This window comes from Cupressus sempervirens, chromosome 1 (assembly GCF_028749045.1).
Source record: "Cupressus sempervirens isolate cs-2001-9-10 chromosome 1, ASM2874904v1, whole genome shotgun sequence".
NCBI lineage: Eukaryota > Viridiplantae > Streptophyta > Pinopsida > Cupressales > Cupressaceae > Cupressus > Cupressus sempervirens.
This window is the reverse complement of record NC_143118.1, coordinates 391,741,120-391,764,418: the sequence shown is the minus strand read 5'-3', so window position 1 is coordinate 391,764,418 and position 23,299 is coordinate 391,741,120.

Here is a 23,299-nt window from a genome sequence, read left to right as displayed (position 1 = left end):
ATAGAGATTATTTTCTTGATTATGTTCAAGGGGATTTTTGGTTTGTTTATTTGGGAGATAATGCACCCTGTTAGATTGTTAGAAAGGGAAAAATTAAGATTAAGTTGCAGAATGTGAATAATTGGCTACTACAAGAGGTAAGACATGTTTCAAAATTGAGTAGGAGTTTAATTTTAGTGGTTCAACTAGGTGATGAGGGTTTCATAGTTACTATTAATGATAAAAATTGAAAGGTTTCAAAAGGTTCCCTTGTAGTAGAAAAAGGTGTGAAAGTAGGCACCTTATATCTTTGTATAGGTCATATTGTTTCTTTCTACTTTAATTGTTTCAGAGAAAAATGAGTCTTTAGGAACAACTGCTATAATTGAGCAAGGAGAAAAAATAGACAATGTAGATTTTGATACAACACTATGTCACAACAGACTTGGGCACAGGAGTAAGAAAGGTATGAAATTACTTCATTCAAAGAAAATTTTATCAAGTCTAAAATGTGTTAATACAGATTTTTGTAAATTTGTATGTATGGAAAGCAAAAGAGAGTTAGTTTTGTGAAGAGTGGGAAGGAAAAGAAAAATGATAAATTAGAGCTTGTGCATACAGATGTATGGGGACTATCTCAGGTATCTCCCTAGGTGGCTCTCATTATTATGTTACATTTATTGATGATGCAACTAGAAAAGAATGGGTTTGTTTACTTAGACAAAAATATGAAGTATTTATAACTTTTAAGAAATGAAAAAGCTTTTTTGAAAATGAGACTAGTAAAAGGCTAAAATGCCTCTGATTTATAATGGTGGTGAGTATTGCTGCAACGAATTTAAAGATTATTGTTCCATTGATGATAATCGTAGGTATACAACTTTTTTAAGGATTCCATAAGAAAATGGAGTGGAATGCATTAATAGGATAATAATGGAGCATGCAAGAAGTATGAGGTTACATGTTGGGATACCCTTAAACATGTGAGTAGAGGCTATCAATATTGGTGTAAATTTGATTAGTAGAGGTCCCTCTACTCCTTTGGGTTGTGTTATTCTAGAGGAAGCATGGACTAGTAAGAAGGTGGTTTATTGTTTTCTCAAAACCTTCTGATGTGAAGCATTCAATCATATAGATTATGAATATAGAAGCAAGATGGAAGCTAAATAAATAAAAAAAATGTATTTGTTGGATATGACATTGATGAATTTGGTTATAGGTTTAAAATCATAAAATTGCAAGAAGTAGAGATGTCATATTCAATGAGAAAATGTTGTACAAAGACATGTTGCAACAATATGAGAAGAAATAAATGATTATGTAGTGTTGGATGATACTCAAAAAGATGATGTTCTAGAAGTCCCTCACGCTCTACAACAATCACAAAAAAAATTACCACACACCCCAGTGAATGTTAGAAGGTCAACAAGGCTAAGTAGACCTCGATAAAGATTGTCTTCCTCTTTTTATTCTATTTTATTAACATATGCTGGTGAACCTAAATGCTATGATGAAGCTCTAGAGGTGGATACAAAGATTTAGTGGGAGTTTGCAATGACAAAAGAATTGGTCTCTTTGCTGAAAAATCAAACTTGGGATTTATGTAATTTGTTTGCAAGTAAAAGGGCTTTATAGAAGAAATGGGTATATAGGTTGAAAGAAGAGGATGGAGGTAAGGAAAGATTTAAAGTTAGGTTAGTTGTAAAAGGGTTTGTATAGTAAAATGGCATTGATTTGGATGAGATATTTTCTCCTATTGTTAAAATGACATCTATTCACATAGTTTTAAGTATTATGACTACTGAAGATTTGTGTTTTGAGAAGCTTGATGTTAAAACAATTTTTCTTCATGGTGATTTAGATGAAATGATATATATATATATGACACCACCACAAGGATTTGAGATCAACAGTAAAGAGAATTTAGTGTGTAGATTGAAGAAAAGTTTATATGGATTGAAGCAAAAACATTGGCAATGGTATCTTAAATTTAATAGTTTTATACATGAGTATGGATATACTAGGTGTCATTTAGATCATTGTGTTTATTTTAAGAGGTTGGATGATGAGAGATAAATTAATTTATGTTTATATGTCAATGATATGCTTGTAGCTAGGTCTAACATGGATCACATTAAGGGGCTAAAACCATAGTTAGCACATTCATTTGTTATGAAGGATTTGGGGGGAGAAAAAAAATTCCTTCATACGAAAATTTGTAGAGATAGGAAGAACGTAAAATTGACATTATCTTAGGCTGATTATATTGACAAGGTGTTGTAATATTTCTGTATGGAGAATGCTGAAGCTATCAGAACATCTTTACCTGGTCATTTGAAATTGACTAAGGAGATGTCTCCAAAGATAGAAAATAGGAGGATAAGATATCCAAGGTACTTATGCTTCAACTGTAAAGAACTTAATGTATGTCATGGTATGTATTAGGAATGATATTGTACATATACTGGGAATTTTTGGTAGGTATATGAGTAATCCTTGGATTAGGCATTAAAAATACCATTAGATAGATCCTCAGATATTTGATAGGAACATCTTGTAAATATTTACATTTTGGGGGATCTACTATAGATTTACAAGAATATATTGACTCAGATTTGGTAGGAGAACTTGATACCAGATGAAGTATTATAGGTTATGTATTTATTAATGGTGGGACAATAGTGAGTTGGGTTTTTAGTTATAGAATGTGAATGATTTATCCACTATAAAGGCAGAGTATGTTGCTGCTACAAAGGCATCCAAGGAGATGATATAACTTGATTTCTTTTTGAAAGAGTTTGGATACCCATAGAGGGATAATTATCTATATACATATAGTCAGAGTGTCATTTATCTTACCAAGAATTCTACTATGCATTCAAAGACAAAACACATATAGTTACAATACCATTTAATTCAATCAATTTTGGATGATGGGTAGTTAAATTTGGACAAGATACATACAATTGATAATCAAGCAGATATGTTTACAAAGGTAATGCCAAGGGAGAACCTGAACTACTCTTCAACTTCAATTAGTCTTCTATACTAAATAGAATAAAAGGATAATTAATTCTAAAGTGATTCAATCCAGTGGGAGCCTTATGGTAGTATTGCTATAGGATCAATCTCCAAGTGGGAGAATGTTGTCTAGTTTTGGATCCTAATCAATCCCCAAGTGGGAGATTGTTAGTTTGTGGTGACTAATCTAGGAAGTACTATATAATTCCTTGGTGGCATTCGGGGCCTGGCTGGGCCCTGAGTGGGAGTTTGGGGGGCCAATTTTATTGGTTATTTTCTTGGTGGTCGACATGTAATAATTGTAATCCTAATTTTGTAAGTGGAAAAAATATTGTATGAAATGGCTTATAGTTAGGAATTTCATAAGGTGTGATGCAATACTCACTTCTTGTAATGGTATTGTGTATGGGATTATAGATTGTAATTAGGTTGTAATCATTGGATAATAAAAATATTGGACTAGTTTTTTGGTGGATGTAGCCCAAGGATTGGGTGAATCACATTAAATCTTTATGTCTTGTGTTCTCTTTTGTGCACTTTATTATTTTATGATATTGGTTATATTTGCATGTAATTTTTGTTTCTGTTTCATTAATCCTAACACCTAGATCTAGTTACCTTAGAGTTGGGATTGAGAGGATCAATCTCCTTAACTCTCTCTTTAATTTGTGTAAGTGTAGTTATGTGATGAACTTAGGGTTGTATTTCCTTGAGACATATTTCCCCTGTACACATGTATATCACATGTGTATGTATACATATATATCACACATACATATGTATGCATATATACATACATGTTTATGTACAGTCATGTTTAAATACACACACATGTGTGTGTGTCTTTAAAAATGTGTGTGTAACTAATTAGGACATAAATTGGCTCTAGGTTATATACATCACAAAAAGTGTCTAGTTTTGGGTAATAGCTAGAGCAATGATTAGAATTATGAATAGAGTTAGGACATAGGTTAGAATTATGACAACTGTTAGGCTTAGGATTAGGATCTAGATTATGGTTAAGGATAGGGTTAAGGATTTTTATTATTAAGGTTATTAAATTTGGGTTTAGGTTTAGAGTTATGATTAAGGTTTTATTTTTAGGGTTTAGGGATAGGACTTTTATTAGGGCAAGGATTTGTGCAATATAGATATGGTTAGGTTATATAGATATGGTTAGGTTAGGGTTTTGATAATGGTTTGTGTAGGACCCAAGGTCAATCTATTTGTTATAGTTAAATTTTAGGGAACTAGAGGTAGGATTATGGTAAGGGTTTTGATTTAGGATTAGGGATAACATCATGTTTTAAAGTTAGTATTAGGGTTTAGAGATAAAGGTTAGTATACATGTGCATATTCATATTGCACACATACATATATACATAAACACATGCATATATTCTTATGTATTACATATATGTATGTGTATATATGCACATATATATCACATGTCTGTACATATATGCATACACATGTTTACACACATGAACTTAAATACATGCGTACACACACACACATACATATCTATATGTGCAAATGTATTTAAGTTCATGTGTGTACACATGTTATGTATATATGTACACATGTGTAATATATATGCATATACATCTACACATGTGATATATATGCATGTATATATAAATACATATGCATATATAATTTATAAGTAAAGGCCAATTGGAAGATTATCCTTTCTCTCACCTCTAGAAGAGTAGGGGAATGGGGGTGGGGCTTTCTTTCCCAAGTAGGGGCCTATCAATTCTATGGAGTTTATTTCATGTGTGCATTATATATACATGTATAGATTCAGACATATACACATGTATATACATGCATACATATAATAATGTATATACATAAAATATAAACATAAAAAACATATATGTACATTAAAAATATATAGATGTATATATAAAATATAAACATATACAAATTTAAAAAGAAAAAATATGTATATATACACATATATGTGTATATATACACACACTATATGAGTATATACACTTATATACATAAAATATACATAAAAAATATATAAAATTTACTAAAAACCCTTAGAAAACTAAGAAATATAAAAATTGCTAACCTAAAATGTCATTTGATAAGATGGATGCTCTTTTGGCGTGACTTCCAATCAAAACTCCTCAATTGTTCACAATGAAAATGATATGGGTCAAGAAATGTTAACCCTAAAAGTTACCCGAGTACTTTTGACTGAAATCACCTAAACACTTTCAATCAAAAGTTAGTGGCTTACTTTCGATTGAAATTATATGAAATAAGACTTCTGATCAAAAGTAGTTTACTTTGGATTGGATGTCACAAGGGAGTTTCTTTTGAGACTCCCCAAGTAAAAATACTGGGTGCAATTTTTTGGAGGAATTTCTTCCTCCAAAAAATGGAAACACATTATTGTGGGTTCACCCCATGATTATGAAGTCTATATGTGTAAAAAGAACTAGTACTTCCAAAAGAATTTGTGTTATCACCGTGATATCTATCCTCCACAAAATTTTCATGGATATGTTGACTCTACAAGTAGTCAACTATTGAGTTGCAACTAACAACCCCATCAAATGTAGATGGTGGAAACCCATCCCATGAAGGATTTTATGACAATGGAGCCAACCAACACCTACATGAAACCAAGTCCTCACCTGTGGGTCAAAAGAGAAATAATGAGCACTCTACACTATGTAATTATAGTAAAATACTCCATTCTCTATTACAGGTTCATTAATACCAAAATGGGAATTAAGAGATGACTCCAACCTATAACTCCAAATAAACTGTCGAGCAAGATCCTAGGAAACCCTCTCAACAAACCCAACCAAAAAATCTATGTGGGGAAGGATTATAGTCAAAGTCTCTACAATCTTTCCCACCAAATGTCAAATAATACAAGAACCCTAGATGAGAGCCAAATTTCAAATACAACAAGAAACCTAGATCAAAGTACCCTTAGAAGCTTTATATGGTCCCTCCTACAAATATGGACTCTCAAGAAGATATTATATAAATCACTTCATGTAATAGAAATTATACGAAGAAGCATCAATCTACTCCCTTGCAATTCATATTTGATCTCTCTAAAATTATGACACTACCAACTGTCTATCACTATCATTTCTATGAGATGAAGTAACATGATTATTTCTTAAGGGAAACACCCCGAAATGAGAATCAACTTCCAAACTAGATGATACCCGACATGTGTCTAGTGAAGTTGAGGGAGTGGTGTCATGAGCTATCAGATAACTCATAACTGAATCCTCCTCTACAACACAATTGGTATAAAAAACTACCCTAGATCACTTATCAAGTGACTAACCTCTAGAGAACTTGACAAAACAACAAGCTCTCTGCAACCCTCTACCAATGCAATCATCTCATCTATAGATATTGCACTCATCTCAAGGATGGTTGTAATTACATCCTCACCACATCCATCATCCTCATTTTTGGAAGTCAACTCACCACCAACCACCACTATATGTAGCTAAATTGGATTTGGGGCCAGTGTAGACTATACATGCTCCAAGTCCATGAGAACTTCATTCAATCATGATTGTGACTCCCAAAGAACCAACTAAGTACACTGCAAAGTGATGCAGGAGCATCCTTGGGCTATTGGCAATCTTGCATTCCCAAAAAGATTTTTTTTTTTTTTCTAGTTTTCTAATTATTTGTTTGATAATTTGATTTGGCGAACACTTGTTTGTCCTTTTCAAATTTCATGAACTTGATTTTATATTATGGAATTGTCAAGGATCATTATCCTAAGTGCACATGATTTAATATTATAGTTGGTAGAAGTTATGCTTCATCTTCTTGGGTGCTAATTTATTATGTTTTTCTTTATGTGATGCTTGGTATTTAACTCAATGAGGTTCTATATTTAAGATTTATCTTATGCACTCTTGGATCTAGATAGGTGAATAACATGTGGACCTATACCTAAGGCCAAACAAGTTTCTATGATGTATTGTGTATTTGGTCATTGATTCATCAAGGGTTAGTCCTATATTGTATGACACATTTCCTAATATTAGAGATTGTGAACTCAAAGCCATCTTGTGTGTCTTGATTTATATGTATGGAATTTCATTGAGTCTTGTTAGGTAGTATAAACAAAGTAGAGTAAGAGGATAGATGAAGATTTTTGAGTTTGTTTTATAACCTGGAATGTATTGGTTATAACTAGGAAAGCCTTACAACCCTACATGTATATGGTTTCTTTGATGTAATTCAAGATCTACTGTTAATAAAGAGAGTTTGTTTCAATTGTATCTTATTACTTCTATTGTTTTGTGATTTTTTGGGGGCTTGGTCATCTCCTTTCGGGATACAATTTCCTTGTACTGCATCAAAAGGAGTCCACAATCACTTTAATCTCATGGGTGAGGTTGTTATCCTCCCCCCTCCTTTCCCCTCAAAGAATCATAACACACCTAATCTCTCTTGAGTAGGAACTCTTGATCTACTAATAACTGTATATAATTGTGCCTCATAATCCACATAGCCTCTTGGATAACATGAAAATCATCAAGGGAAAGACTACCATCATAGTGTTCATCTGTCACAAGAGTATTCTAACCATAGATAGACAACATATGATGTGAAACATCAAAGTGCTCTAAATTTATGACAATTATGTTATTGATGACCTTCAACTACATAATCAAATGATAAGGGAGTTATAACTGCTGACTCATGTATATGTCCTCTGACCCAAACTCAACATTTTAAAAGGAAACTGTATCTGCACTATTCACCACATGACCATTAACATTATGCGTGCCAACAATTTTGGTACTTCTACTTGATACCTCTACTAACACCTCCTCTAAAGACGTGGAAGCCACTATTGTATCAAAATCATTGCATGTCTTTGCTTCTCCCCTTATCTGTAAGTCCTTGTAAATCATGATCTTGGCACCTATCACCATCCATTAAATGCTCTAACTCATCACCTAACATCTAATGTGATCTATCATACTTTCTTCAACATGAATCATCAACATATGAAACATTAGAGGTCCCCACAACACTAGTATCAATATTATCCAATTAATACCTCTCTGTTGTCACCTATTGTTGCATATATGATTCAATATCATCATGTAGATCAACATCACTAGGGAATTACACTACATCACCTGACTCCTTTTTCATAAAATCACCCAAAATGGTCATCTAGTAGAACATAAACCCCATTTCTATTAATTTTGCATGTTTATAAACCACATATCTTTGATCAAATCATCATTTTACTATATATTTTATTTTTATCTATGGTTTGACCACCTTATCCTAGGTCTTTTTAAATTAGAACACATCCCATTTACTTAAATAAAATACCTAAATCCCTCTTTATTCATATGTGTGTACTTTAAGGAAATTCTAATTTATAAAAAAAAAAGAAAAGGCATTTTGTCTACACTTTAATGCACACTTTTCAAAGTAATGGAATCTCTCTTTAGCCTCTTATTCTCCCAACATTGAAAAAAGGGGCTTAAAATCAATCATTCACATTTGAATTTGGGCTTAAAATAAACCCTTTTTTCTTTTAATCCCCAAGGTTTTCTTGTTTATGGTTTCTTCTTGCATCCTTGTTAAGGTGTTTGAGGAGAACATAAATAAAGGATCTTTCTTTTTTATTTTAGGGGGCCTTCCTAGAGAAGTGATCACTCTAGGGAATGACCTCAACTCTAGTGTTCTAACAAAGTATAAATAGAAGGGCTTGAATATAACGACAAGCCTCTTGGAAGTAGCTATATCATCAATTTTGGCTAAACCCCAAAAATTTTTATACCTTTGGGAAGTGAAGGTGGAGATTGGGTTACCATTTTCTCTTGGCTATTTGGTAATATTCTCTTTCATCTATGAATTTGCTTCTCACATACCTTGCATATTTTGAGGTCATCCCCTAGTTGAGCTTGTGCATGCTTGTAGAAATTTGAATAGGTTTTTGGTGTGTTTGATGTGCTTGAATGTTTAAAACCTTCCCCACTTGGAACAAAAGGGATCACATCCATCTAATTAAGTCTTAGGATTTTTTTTTCTTTTGCATGATTTCATTGTGTCTCTTATTCAAAACTCCAAAAAAAATCATAAAAATTCAAACGCACAAAAAAGATTTTTTTTTTTTTTTTAAAGTTTGAAATGTTTTTGTCCAAGTCAAAATATCCAAAATAGTCAACCATCACAATAACAAGTCGAATGATTCTTTCAGGTCAAACTTTCCAAATTGAGCTCAAGTGTTGTCAACTTCTTCACTATCATACTTAGCTCTTTTTGTCCTATGGTCTTGTCTCAACATGTTAGGATTATCTTTTGATGGAAGTTATCTTGAACTACTTGATTACACTCTTGGTTAGTGAATTACTCACTTGTCCATCTTGGCTTATTATCCCTTATGGATACATTTATATTTTCTTTTCTTTCTCACAAGTGTTGTATATAGGGTATTTACCTACAACTTGGGCATCTTGTGACAAGTAATCTTTGTTATCTCTTTTATGCTTTTTTACTTTAAATAAGTGGACACCTTGCTTACCTTATTTGGAAATCAAGGACACTCTAGATTTCCTATCAACTTCTTCTATTCTCCTTCATGTTTAAGCTTTCATCCAAAGCTATGGGATTCAATATTTTTCTACCAAACCTTGACCAAGTCTAGATGATCCAGAGTTCCTTGACCACCTTAAGAAGTTTTAAGACTCGTGCTCCTACTATGAAGAACTAAAATAGCCAACAAAAGTAGATGATCCTTACTTCATTAGGTTCACTACAAACGTGATGAATTTGCAAGAACACTTTAAAAGAATGGTAAAGGAAAGAATAAAATAATCACATGAGCTTCCTTTAAGATCTCAACATGCACATGAGTCATCTTCCTCAATATCACATTCATCCTCTTCTTCTAGGTCTACATGCTCTAGCTCTTCAAAAGAACATTCATTTTCTTCCTCTAAAACTAAGTGTAATTTCACACCTTTGGGAGACTCATATGATGTGGTGCTTAATGTAGACACCTAAATCTGATTACACCATTACATAATTATATTTAGTCATCTCTTAGGACATTACTGATTAAATATTTATTATTTAATTAATTAATTTTCATACCCTAGTTAATTAATTAATTAAATTAACTATAGTCCAATTAATAAAATCAAATGATAACCCAAAATCAATTTGTAAATTGAAAATCTATTCCTTTATTAAATTTAAATAAATCTTCAAATCTATTTAATTTAATACCACATCCCTTATTTATTAAATAAATCATTTAATAAATTATCCTAAACCCTTAAACCATCTATAAAACCTATCTTTACCCCTAATCCAACCCATTCACCCATACTAACTTCACTTAGCCTCCTAACTAACCCATCCCATCAAACCTAAGCCACTTTCCCCCTAACCCCCTTTCTAAGCTAAGCCTAATCCCCCTCCTAAACTTGTGCAAAACTTTAAACAAGGGTTAAGACTTGCTGACCCAAGCCAAAGTCAACAAGTCTCCCTTGTCCTCTTCCATCCCTATCCAAGAGCATTAATGGCTCTTACATGCCTTTAATGTCTCTTACATCCCTCTTACACACTCTTCCCCCCTCATTACTCCCTTTGACCAACCATCTTTCCCATCCCCTCACACTCATCCTCCTTGTGAAAAGTGTCATTTCATGATTGGCTATAAACTAGCACAATCCATTTGCTCCCCTTTTAAAGCATCTAGCTCTCCCTCACCATTCTTCAATCCTTGAATCCTAACCCTCTATCTCACTACCCCTTGGCCTATAAATAAAACCCTTCCCTCTAACAATCTATAATCTACTTTTATGCAAACTTATAATGCTTTACTGATCACTCCATCATACTCATTTTACATCATCACCATGGTATAATCCACCCACACCTCCATTGTTGAAACTCTCAACCATCTACAGACTTGATAAAACACCCCATCCTTTGGAAGCTTGAGCACATCATGAGCACACATCCCCTATCCATCAGAGACATATTGATGTTATCATAGGCAACACATTTGAGGAGCTTATCATTCTTGGTCTACTTTCCTCCATAATGTTTGCCTTCATCCTATCATAAGTGTTAACTTGTTTTGTATTGTGAATGCTATTGTTAAATCTCAATATTCAATTTGCACTACTAAATTAGGTGATACATTTTAGTATGCCTAGTGGGAGCCCACATTTGGGTCACCATAATCATGCTTTTTTGCTTGTTTTTGTTAAACTAACCCACCTAACATTTTGTGGTTGTTTGTGAAGACATGTGGTGTTTTAACATTGTTTGTAGGCATCAGGGGCTCTTATCAGGAAGTGCACTCCCAACCATAGAAAAAAACCATCTCAAACAACCTTTCAACAACTTTTTTTCATGAAACTGCAACTGCAAAATTGCAATTTTACATTGGTGGGAGTGTGAATCCGCATTGGTGGGATCATGATTTGTGCTACACACTTCCAGTGCCACGTGACACCAAAACTACTCTTTGCATTCCCGCTAATCCTCTTCTCATAGAAATGCAAGATTTTACCAATGGCATTGTTGTAAAAACCTATGGAAATTTGACAACCCTAAATCCCACCTTTTTCCTTATATATTAAACCCACAAATCCACTTGTCAATAGGAACAGTACCCCATTTATCCATGGGATCACTCTGTTATAGGATTACTTTGTGATCTTTTTCCTGTGGCTTATTTTTCTTGCATTTTCACCAGTTTCCTATACTGCGATGTTGCAAATTTTAAACTTCTTTCCAGCACTATTGGATCGGTGCTTAAAACCTATGGATTTGCTACTTTGACAAACTAGTGGAATTTTTTTTTATGTTTTCTCTTGCAGGTATTTTTTTTTGTAGAATTCTAACATGTATACTTGCAGGTTTTCTTAAATGCTTGCTAGGAAATCAATTTTTAAGAGCTTAAAATGAATAATTTTTAGTTTTTCGTGATGGAATGCATGTTTAGAGCTGAATTTTTTTTTTTTTGGAATGTTTGCATTGGTTAATTACAAAATAAAATCTTCAATGTTGAGTTTTAAAACTAAACCAATGTGATGAACATTTCATTTAAGGTGCACATAAATGTTATGTGAACACACTTCAATTTTAGGGTTTAAAAAGAATTCATCCAATCTTGAATGCTATAAAGACAAACTTTTTCTTATTCACTCCTTTTTAAAAGCTCTTGTAGAAAATCTCCTTTTGTTGATATGATTTACTTTGTTGGCCATCAATGTAAAGTTGGAAATGAACATTGAATGCTAAAATCATGTGTGTCTTCAAAATTAGTTGCTAGAATACATTAAAGAATCCAAAATAGAAATAAACCAAGTGCCTTGTGTATTTTGAGATTGTGCCCTCTAGCACATGTTTGTGTTCTCTATTTTTTGCACATTAAGACCTTAAAATACATGACACATGTATCAAAAGTTGTTAGCAAAATCATTCAAAACAACCTAGGAGTACTTCTAGTCAGTTCATCCTCCTCTGGGAAGCATGTCCCTTTTGGTAAGAAGCTCAAACTGGTAAAAATCTAGATGATATATACATGAGGTAAAGGTAAGATTTCTCGCTCTATCTCCTAAGTTTGGGCGGTGTGTTTCTAGGGGTAGCCTGAGGTGGAAAAACTTTCCCATGATTTCAATATGTCTGGAATAGATCTTTAAGTGGATCACATATGTAAAAACCATTTGGTTGACTCCAAAAACCTATTTAGAACCCCATTTTAGTCATCATGATTTTATCCTTGGTATGTTGATATACAGTGCAAGGGAAACAACATCCCTCAAGATTACTCACCATTGCGCTCTCCTAGTAGAGGCATAAGGCTACTTGGATTTCATCTCCAAGAGTCATTGCCCTTGCAGAAGGGGGACTTCTATTTGCCATGGCTTAGAGATTCTTTGATGTGTATCATTTGTCGATCAACTCTTGTATCGATTCACCTCTTTGATTAGAGGGACATATTGCACTAGAATCAGGAGACATCAATTTGTGGGCCATTGAAAAATTAAACCTTAGGGCTAAAGAGTGTGTTTGAAATGTCTTATTTGTGTAAAAGACCCATGAAAAACATACAAATTTACCATGGTTACTATCAAATCCTTTTGCTAAAGAGATCACTTGTTTGTCTTTCTCAAAGTTTCTTTGTCCTTTGAGAAACTATTTGCTCATAATCCATTGCATTTGAAAAAATCTCATTCTTGTTATCTCAAAAATAGTTGTTAGCAAGTCCATTCACAACAACTTTAGTCTCGCTGGTTCAGCTTTACCTTTTTTCAAATTATCCTTGTCAAAAATAGTTGTTAGCAAGTTCCTTAGCAACAACTTTAGTCTTGTTGGTTCAACTTTACCTTTTTCAAATTATCTTGTAAAAAATAGTTGTTAGCAAGCTCGTTTGCAACAAGTTCATGTTCTAGGTCACTTTTGCTTCACCTATTTTCCTTGACTGAAAAATTTCTTTGTAAGCATTCAACAAACCATTTGCCTTCAAAACAAGTTGTCCTTACCTTTTTTGCAAAAGGATTGTTAGCAAGTTTATTCACAACAATCCTAATCCTAGTTTGTCCCACTTTACTACTTACATCCCAAAACACCCAAACCACTTTGCCCCTTTTACATAAGCACACCATTTCTTGAATCCTAGTCACTCCTCAACTGATTTATGTTTGCAACTCAAGGTTAAAAATGTATACTTAGCATAGTCACTACCTCTAAAAAAACCCTATAGTTGTGATCAATCTCATAGAGCTATCTCATGTTAGGCCAAACCAAGACCAAGTTTAAAAAGGCTAAACTTCCACAAATGCCAGCTTATAAAGAAATAGAAGTAGAACACAAGAAACATACCCCCAACCCAAGGATCACTAAACTAGAACAAATTAAGAAGGATGGTGCTGATGTTTCACTTCAAATTGAGTGGGATTACAAAATTCAGAACTTGACTCTTAGACATGATGTCAACCACAATCTTATCAACAAATCTAGTGTTTCTTACTCTGATTAGGTCCATCTTTTTCCACACACACTTATGCACTTACCCCTTCATAGGATTAGTCTTTTACATAGCTCCTCATCCTATTTAAGCATTTGGTAGACTCATCTCCTCTATTTTTTTCATTAACCTTAGTTTTTTTCAAATCATCCAAAATAAGCATCATAAGCCCAAGTATCCTCCATTAAAATTCTATTTCCCTAAAAAGTTCTTCGTCCATCTCAATATCATAGTTACTCCTAAACTAAGCATTGTTTAAGATAAACTATCATTTGGGTCCCACATCACCTTGAGAAAAAGGTTGGGCTACACACTTGATCTCCATTTGTCATCCAAAAAGTCACAAGGCTACAGTAGGGTTTGATATCACCATCACATTTTTTAGTTCATGCATAAGGGAAACATCCTCTCTTTCACTTAGTACCATATCATTTAGATTCCATAGATATCATTAGGAACACTTATATTCATCCTTTTGCATTCCATCCTTAGAGAAGTTATCATTTCATGCCACCTACCATACATTTTGATAAGAATAAATGGAAAAAGAATGACATGGATCCTAGTCTTAGTAGTAGCATGGCTCGAGCACAACCATACCTCGTAGTTTCCATGACACCACCAAATCCACCACCACAAAATTCTAAAAAATTAAGTTCTACACTAGACATTGATGCTTTTGTGAACCAACCTAGACACACAACCATTGCTAATGCCATCATAGACTGCAATAGGGAGACCATCATGGAAAACTTCTTAAGGGATAATGTTGGTGCTTTTGATTTTGGAAGACCACCACATACCGACATTATAGATCCTGCACATCTTCTATTTGGATGGAAACCACCATCCACAGGGCCATCTTCCCCCCATGATCCTTTCTTTTTACCAAACAATGAGTACCAACTAATGAAAATAGAACCGACAGATCCAAATATCCCTTCAACCCAAGTCAATGCTCCCATTTCACAAAACAATCAACCCATTATCACTTAACCCTTAGTCCATACGCCTCCCAACCAACCACAAGTATACCATCTACATATGCTTCCACCACCCCTATCCTTGTTTCACAATATACTCCTTTTTCACTTAGTAACAATGTAACACTACAAAACATATCCAATCCATTCACTAGTACAATAAGCGTCCAACCTAAATCTCAATACACTACAAAAATGCCTCCATTAGGGTTGAATACTTCATCTTCCATCCCACCAAACATCACCATCAATCCATTTGTCACTAGCCAAAGCACTTTCGCCTCATTCCCACTTGGACCTTGGAGTTTTGGTCTGCTACGTGGGCCTATCACTAGTATTCCCTTTAGTAATATATCCATGTCTATACCGCAGGCACATCCATCCCTTCCTCCTCAAGTCTATTACTTACCACCCATTACCAACTACTTTTCTATGCCACCCTTAGGCAATAGCCAAGTCACCCCTCTGTCACAATACCCAGTTGTCAGCACCCTTCCTAACATCAATTACCTTGCACCCATTACTACTTAGTTGCTTTCTCAAGCAAGAGCATAGCCAACATATATTGAGCAAGGTATACATTCCCAAAGCATGGCCTAGGTATTGCCTATGCTACCATCTTTTGAGCTGCAATCATCACATGAACAGTATGCCCAGGAACCCCAATAGAATTATCTAGTAGGGCAACAACCTCACACCTATGTTCCCCATCAACAGTCTACCCAATAGATGCAACAGTATGCCCAAACTACATTCCAACAACCAATGACATCCATCCCAATAGTAGTGCAATCCATTTTTCAACCATCACCATATGGTAGTCAAGGTTTTCCATATCAACCTTCAATATCCACTACATACCTCAAACTGAGGACACCCGTTACCCCACCTATAAACTCTTAATGGGAAGAGAACAAAAAATGCTCTCAAAGCCCTTGAGGATGGGAGAAACTCCAAAACTTTTAAATTTGAAAATGATTTTCCATACCCATTCGAAAAAACCATTACGATGACACCTTTTCCTACACACTTTGAAATCCCAAAGTTTGATAAATTTAGAGGGAAAAGTGACCTAGTCACACATGTCAAGGAATTCTATATGCACTACAAAGAAGTTTACTATAATGATGTTTTCCTCATGTAGCTTTTTCCAAAAAGCTTAGGAGGCCCTACCCTTGAATGGTTCTATCGTAAACCCCAAGGTACCATTAAGACTTTTTCCAATCTTTCTAAAGCCTTTATGGCTCAATACACTCATGTAGTCGAGACTGAGTTATCTATAGTAGACCTAGTTCATACCAAACAAAAGGAAGGGGAAAGCCTTGTAGAATACTTAAAACATTGACAAACTCTCACAACTCAAATTTCAGGTACCATCCCCAAATGTCACCTTGTCAAGATGTTCATTAACAATGCACATCCTAGTCTTTCCCATCATATGGTTATGAACTATCTACAAACATATAAAGAAATTAAGGAAAAAGGGATGAGACTCAAACAAGGGCTCATCAAAGAAGATGCCATCAAAATTTACAAGGAAAATATCCAGGGTCATGGTCCAAGCAATGAAAAACCATGATATTGGAACAAAAATAAGAACATAGTTACTAATGGCATCAATGACACTTGACATGTTCATGTTGTCAGGGTAGTAGGCAACATCCCCACTACATTTTGTCAACAACAACCTTATAAAAAACAAACACCAATCTATTAGCAACTTCCTATACCAAACAATCAACACAATGTCCAAATACCCAACCATCAAAATTAGACTGACATTATCACACTTTTGGCTAGACCTAAACCATGCATTCAGAGACAACCTCATGTATACACCCCATTGGGGGTACCCCTTGATACAATTTTTGAGAAACTAGCAAAGGATAATTTTATTTGACACCCATAGACACAACCCTTGGAACCTAATCAATCTAGGGAATCTTGGTATAAGGATAATGAGTTTTTCAAATTCCATTGTGTTAAAGGGCATACCACCCTCAAGTGTATGCAATTAAAGGACTATGTCCAAGACCTTATTGATAAAAAAGAGATCATAGTGGGATCACAAACCTCACCAAATGTAGGATTACTGATATACCAAAATTCATTTCCTCCCCATAACAAAAATGTAGGCAAAGCACCTACAAACACTCTTGTCAATAACAAACCCAACAATGCTGAAAAAAAAAAGGAGATAACCGATATAAGTCTCAAAACTATACCTCAGTATACTTGGACTATGGAAACCTCATCGGACGAATATCACAAGTTGAGCCTTCTATCAGTGTTATAAACATCAAAGGCCCATACACCCAATGTGCGGTCACCACAAGTGATGAGCTTGACTCAACATAGCTAGCCCATCTGTACCTACACCATCAAGACCACCTTCATTAGGAACACCCCCATTAGGACCATAATATAACATCTTGGAACACCTTGGAAACATGCAAGCTCAGATTTCCATTATAGATGTCTTACAAACAAGCCCACTTTATCAAGAGATCCTTGATAGTACTCTCCATGGTCACACATCCCCACTAATATAAATGCCACTAAGTTTTGCAACTTGGTCGGCCACCTTTCCACATCATGCAGACTATCCTTCAAAACCTTTGAAATCCCCACAGTCAAACCTGATCATATACTTCCACTTCACATAACTATCATGGTTTCCAACTTTGCAGTTAAGTGAGACATGATAGATAATGGATTGACTCTAAATATATGTACTTTAAAGTTCATCAAACAAGCAAGATACATTGAGGTAGATATCCTCAATGAGGTCATTACCATCAAAACATATGACAACTTAGAGCACACCACCGAAGGAACCATCTTGCTACCTCTCAGAGTTGGCCCAACCACTTCAGAAATAGTTTGTCATGTAGTTGATCTTAACCTTCCCTACAACATCCTCCTTGGTTGACCATGGATTCATGCCATGAAGGTTGTTCCATCCACATATCATTGGTACATCAAGTTACTACATAATAGAATCAAAATCAGCCATACCATGGCTAGTTCCTCTAGCACTTGCCATGATCCAGATACCATCTTAGCCTCCACCCTTTCCATGGTTAAGATCAACTACCAAGGTTATGGAGAGTATAGTCTCATAGATAATTTTTCTATCGACACTTTACCACTTGACCTACATACTCAAGGGTGCTCGACACATAAGGGGCTAAGGCTAGATATAACCCCTCTGCTTAGTCAACTAGGCTCTACCACATTCATTACCAAAGGTACCCTCGATAAAGAGGAAACTGCTCTAGACATTAGTACCTAGCTATATAGAGAACCACCTCCAAAAAGTGAAGAACTTCTAGATCACTTCAAACAAAAGTACCCATGGTCGCATCGCCTTGCTACCAAGAAATGGGATTATTAAGGAGGTGGTCTAGGCGGTGTGGATTTAGGAATTAAGTAGCCTATGGAAGCATACAAAGAAAACAAAAAGAAAAGCTTAGGCTATGGACTCTCCATAACTGGGGGCACCACAAAAGAAGGCCATGCCTTCATAAACATCCAAAATATTCCCATTGAAGTCAAAGACATATGAGGATATTTTCCTTGATGAAATTATCCTAGGAGCCTCTATACTCTGCCAATTATCCCTAAATCTCATAGACTTACCACTCACTCACCTTGAACTCATTGATTGGGACTAACCAAGTGTTGTCCATGTTGATGAATTCTCTATAGAGCATGCACTCCTTAGATCCATGGGAGTAGAAACACCACATAAACAGCTACCACCACCATTAGAATATGTCTAAAAGTTAGATCTAAAAGGTTACTTTGGGGAGGAGGAAATCTCTAGTCATAATGTTGAACTAAAAAATGAAACAAAAAAGAAAAAAAGAAAAGCAAAGCTATCCTCTGGTGAAAAATCCTTTGGAGCACCATTAGATGACTCAAAAAATGAAAAGAAAATAAAGGATGCATCCAATGGTGAAAACCTATTAGAGGCACCCAAGGATGGAGATTTCATCCTTCCCCCATAGGATCACAAGTCCACCATATCATCAATCTTGATAGAAGAATTTAGACTGCTCAACATCAGTCTAACCGAGGTATCAAAGATCACATACGTTGCAACATCTGTACCACTTGAATGGGAGGAACTTCTCATTGAATTCCTTCGTGAAAATGTTGGTCACTTTGCATGGTCCTATCAAGACATTCTAGGGTTGGACCCCAAGTTAGTGGTACACCATTTGGCTATAGATCCAAAGGCTAAGCCTGTCAAGCAAAAACTCCAAAAGATGCATCCCAAAGTTACTTTAATAGTTAAAGGAGAGTTAGAAAAACTAGTAAAGAAAAAGATCATTGGCCTGATTGACTATTTAGAATGGATCTCCAATATGGCACCTATCACAAAGCCTTCTTGTGATATTAGGATTTGCATAGACTTCAAAGATCTCAACAAGGCCTACCCAGAGGATGACTTCCAATTGCTAAACATAGACATGATCATTGATCTCACTACAGGCCATGAGCTCTTGTCACTCTTGGATGTTTTCTCTAGCTATAATTAGATTTAGATAGAAGATATAGATCAACATATGACAACATTTACCACCCCTTGGGGGACATTTTGTTATAATATGATGCCATTTAGATTAAAGAACAATGGGGCAACATATTAGTGCACCATGATAGTCATCTTCCATGACCTAATTCATAACACTCTTGAGGATTATGTGGATGATATTCTAGTCAAATATTTTAATGCCCTTAATCACTTATCTTATCTAGAGGAATTGTTTGATTGATTGGCTAAATATCATCTCATGATCAACCCCAAGAAATGTGTCTTCAATGTTACCTTGGGAAAGCTCCTTAGATTCATTATATCATGAGGTGGTATTGATATTGACCCAAAAAAGGTCAAGGCCATCATGGATATGGATTCTCCTAAAACACTTAGATAGCTTCACTCTCTTCAAGGGAAACTACAATCAGTCAGACAATTCATCTTCCAGCTTGCTGATAAGTGCCAACCATTTACACATTTACTCAAAAAGGATCAAACTTTTAGGTGGGATCCTATTTTCCAATGCAACTTTAAACTAATCAAGTAATACTTGGCTAATCCACCTATCTTGGTTCCTCCGATTGCAAGACACCCACTCATATTATACATCACAACTACCCCAACAACACTAGGTGCTCTTCTAGCACAACTTGATGATGAAGGAAAGGAGAGGGCTATTTACTTCATTAGTTGTACTCTAGTTGGTATGAACTCAATTAGACACGAATGAAAAAGGCTTGCTTAGCCATGGCCTTTGCCACTCAGAAGTTGTACCATTATATGCTGAGCCACACTGTATAACTAATATCCAAAATTGATCCATTAAAATATATACTATCACACACAGTCCTCATAAGGCATCTAGCTAAATGAATCATGCTTCTCAGTGAATTTGACATCCACTATGTTTATATAAAATCTATTAAAGGTCAAGCTATAGAGGATCACTTAGCCAATGCACCTTTCAATGTAGATCACCCTCTCATTATGGAATTATCAGATGAACACCTCTTCTTAATAGAAGAAAAACCATCTTGGAAGTTATACTTTGATGGATCTTACACATCCCATGGCTTTGGAGTTGACATACTCTTGGTCACTCCTTAGGGTGATTATATTCCTAAATTTTGTAAACTATAGTTCCAACGTACCAACAACATCATAGAATATGAGGCCCTTATTGTAGGGCTCAAAATAGTAGTTGAATGGAACATCATAGAGCTAAAGGTCTTTAGGGATTCCCAACTTATTATCAAATAGGTTCTGGATGAATATTAGACCTAAGACAAAAAGCTTCCACCTTAGAAGGAATTGATAGATCAGTTGAAGAAACATTTTACTTAGATTTAATTCACACAGGTACCTAGATCACAAAACAAGGGTGCAAATGCCATGGCTACTATCAGTTCACTTTTGGAGATCCCTCAAGAGGCCACACAGTATGAATTCTTGGTGGAGTATCTACACAAGCCTACATACAAGAATGATGAATCAACACAAGTATACATCTTGGTTGGTCCCCAATCCCCATGGTACCAAAGAATTCATGATTACCTACTAAATGGTATCATATCTCCCCATCTCACACATACCCAATGCTGTAACTTTATTCACAAAGCAGCTCGTTACACTATCATAGCTCAAACCCTATATTTTCATGGCTATCATGGAACTCTCTCTTGATGTTTAGACCAAAATGAGGCTGTAATGGCTCTCAAAAAGGCACATGCCAGACTTTGTGGTGCTCACATGTGTGAAATAATTATAACTAAGAAAATCCCTTGGGCTAGATATTATTGGCCTACTCTAAAGCATGATGTGTGCAATTTTGTAAAAAGGTGTCTACCTTTTCAACAACATGCTGATCTAATCCGAGCCTCAACTCAAGATCTTCAACCTATTGCATTGCCATGGCTATTTTCATGTTGGGGGTTTGAATTTGTTGGTGTTATAGAACTTCTCTCCTCTAAAGGGCATAAGTGGATAATCACCACCACTGATTATTTCACTAAGTGGGTAGAAGCAATCCCACTTATCACTGCCATGGGAGTTCAGGTGTCCAAGTTTATCCTATATCATATCATCTATCACTTCAACATCCCAGCCACCATTTTTATTGATCATGGAAGTAATTTTGAAAATCTCAATATGGAAGAATTGTACACCTCCTTGCATATCCATCACCATTTTTCTAGTTCATACTTCCCACAAGGAAATAGCCAGGCAGAGGCAACTAATGAAACCTTACTCAAAATCCTAAAGAAGGTTGTTAATGATTATGTCAGTGATTATCATTTACAAATCAACCCCACCCTATGGGCCTATTGCACCTCATTCTGTACATCCAAATGTGCAACCCCATACTCCTTGGTTTATGGTGCTAAAGCAATATTGCCTATTAAGGTTGAACTCCCATCCTTGCACATTTCTTTGTGGGGCTAGATATTAGATGAGGATTATAGAGTGGCTAGACTTACCCAACTTGATTTGCTTGATGAGAAAAGGCAATAGGCCTATGATCATCTCATGGTCTACCAGAATTATCTCAAGTGCAACTTCAACATGAAGGTCCATTCATGCCAGTTTCAAGAAGGAGACATGGTCCTTAAGGAAAACATGAAGGTCCAACCTGACCGAGAAAAGAAAGGCAAGTTTGAGTCGACATGGATTGGTCCTTTCATGGTCACAACATCTTTTGGTTCAGGGGCCTATTAGCTATCTACACTTGAAGATGAAGCCTTGAATGATCCCACCAACATCATTCACCTCTAGAAATTCTATGTCTAAAAACCTCATTATATCCTGCTACCTTAAAATGAAAGAGAAAATAGTAAAGAAAAATAAGCATCCAATGGTGAAAACTTGGCAATTCAAGCACCTTGGATAGGTACCCTAGTAAAAACCTAGCAAATAGGCACCAAGTGTACTTAGCCTATTCATTATCTATCAATGACCTACATCCTCCCCATCACCCCTTCACACCTCATTACCCATCTTCCCATTTTCCTAATGGTGTTTGAAGAGTTTCATCCCCACACTCTTGTAACTCATGACATAGTTTCAACATCCCTTGGCTTGGAAAACCTACCTAGATCGTATATTCTGCCATGGTTAGCACACCTATCCAACTCTTGTACCCTACCACATGTACTATATCAAGTGTATCTTATCCTTTGTACCTTACCCATGTATCATACCCTTGTAACAATAATAGTATTCTATGTATCATACCCTTGTAATAATAAAAATATTTTATGTATCATACCCTTGTAATAATAAAAATATTTTATGTATCATACCCTTGTAACAATAACACTATTATATGTATCATACCCTTGCAACCATAAAAATATTATATATATCATACCCTTGCAACTTTTAAAGTAAATAATTATTTATTAATTATTCATTCTATTACTTAAGTTTACTTAGGTTAATGCATTAGTTAATAGTTGTAGTTGATGAGTTATTGACAACACGAGAGTTTGTTCCCTTCTAGTGTATTCCACTTTTTTGTGGAAGTGTGCTTAGTTATCAACTCTATTTTCTACCACTTTTCAGCTTGTTATACAAGTTTCCTTGAGGCCTTTATATTTGGTTTCTCTTCAACAAGCTATTTGCATTCAGGTGATCTTGGTGCACTATGAAGTTGGATTTCATCAACTTCTACATGGTATTAGAGCCTCCCTGCTGCTTCTTATTCAAAGGAATTTTGAAGCTGCAATTTAGAGATACAAACTTTAG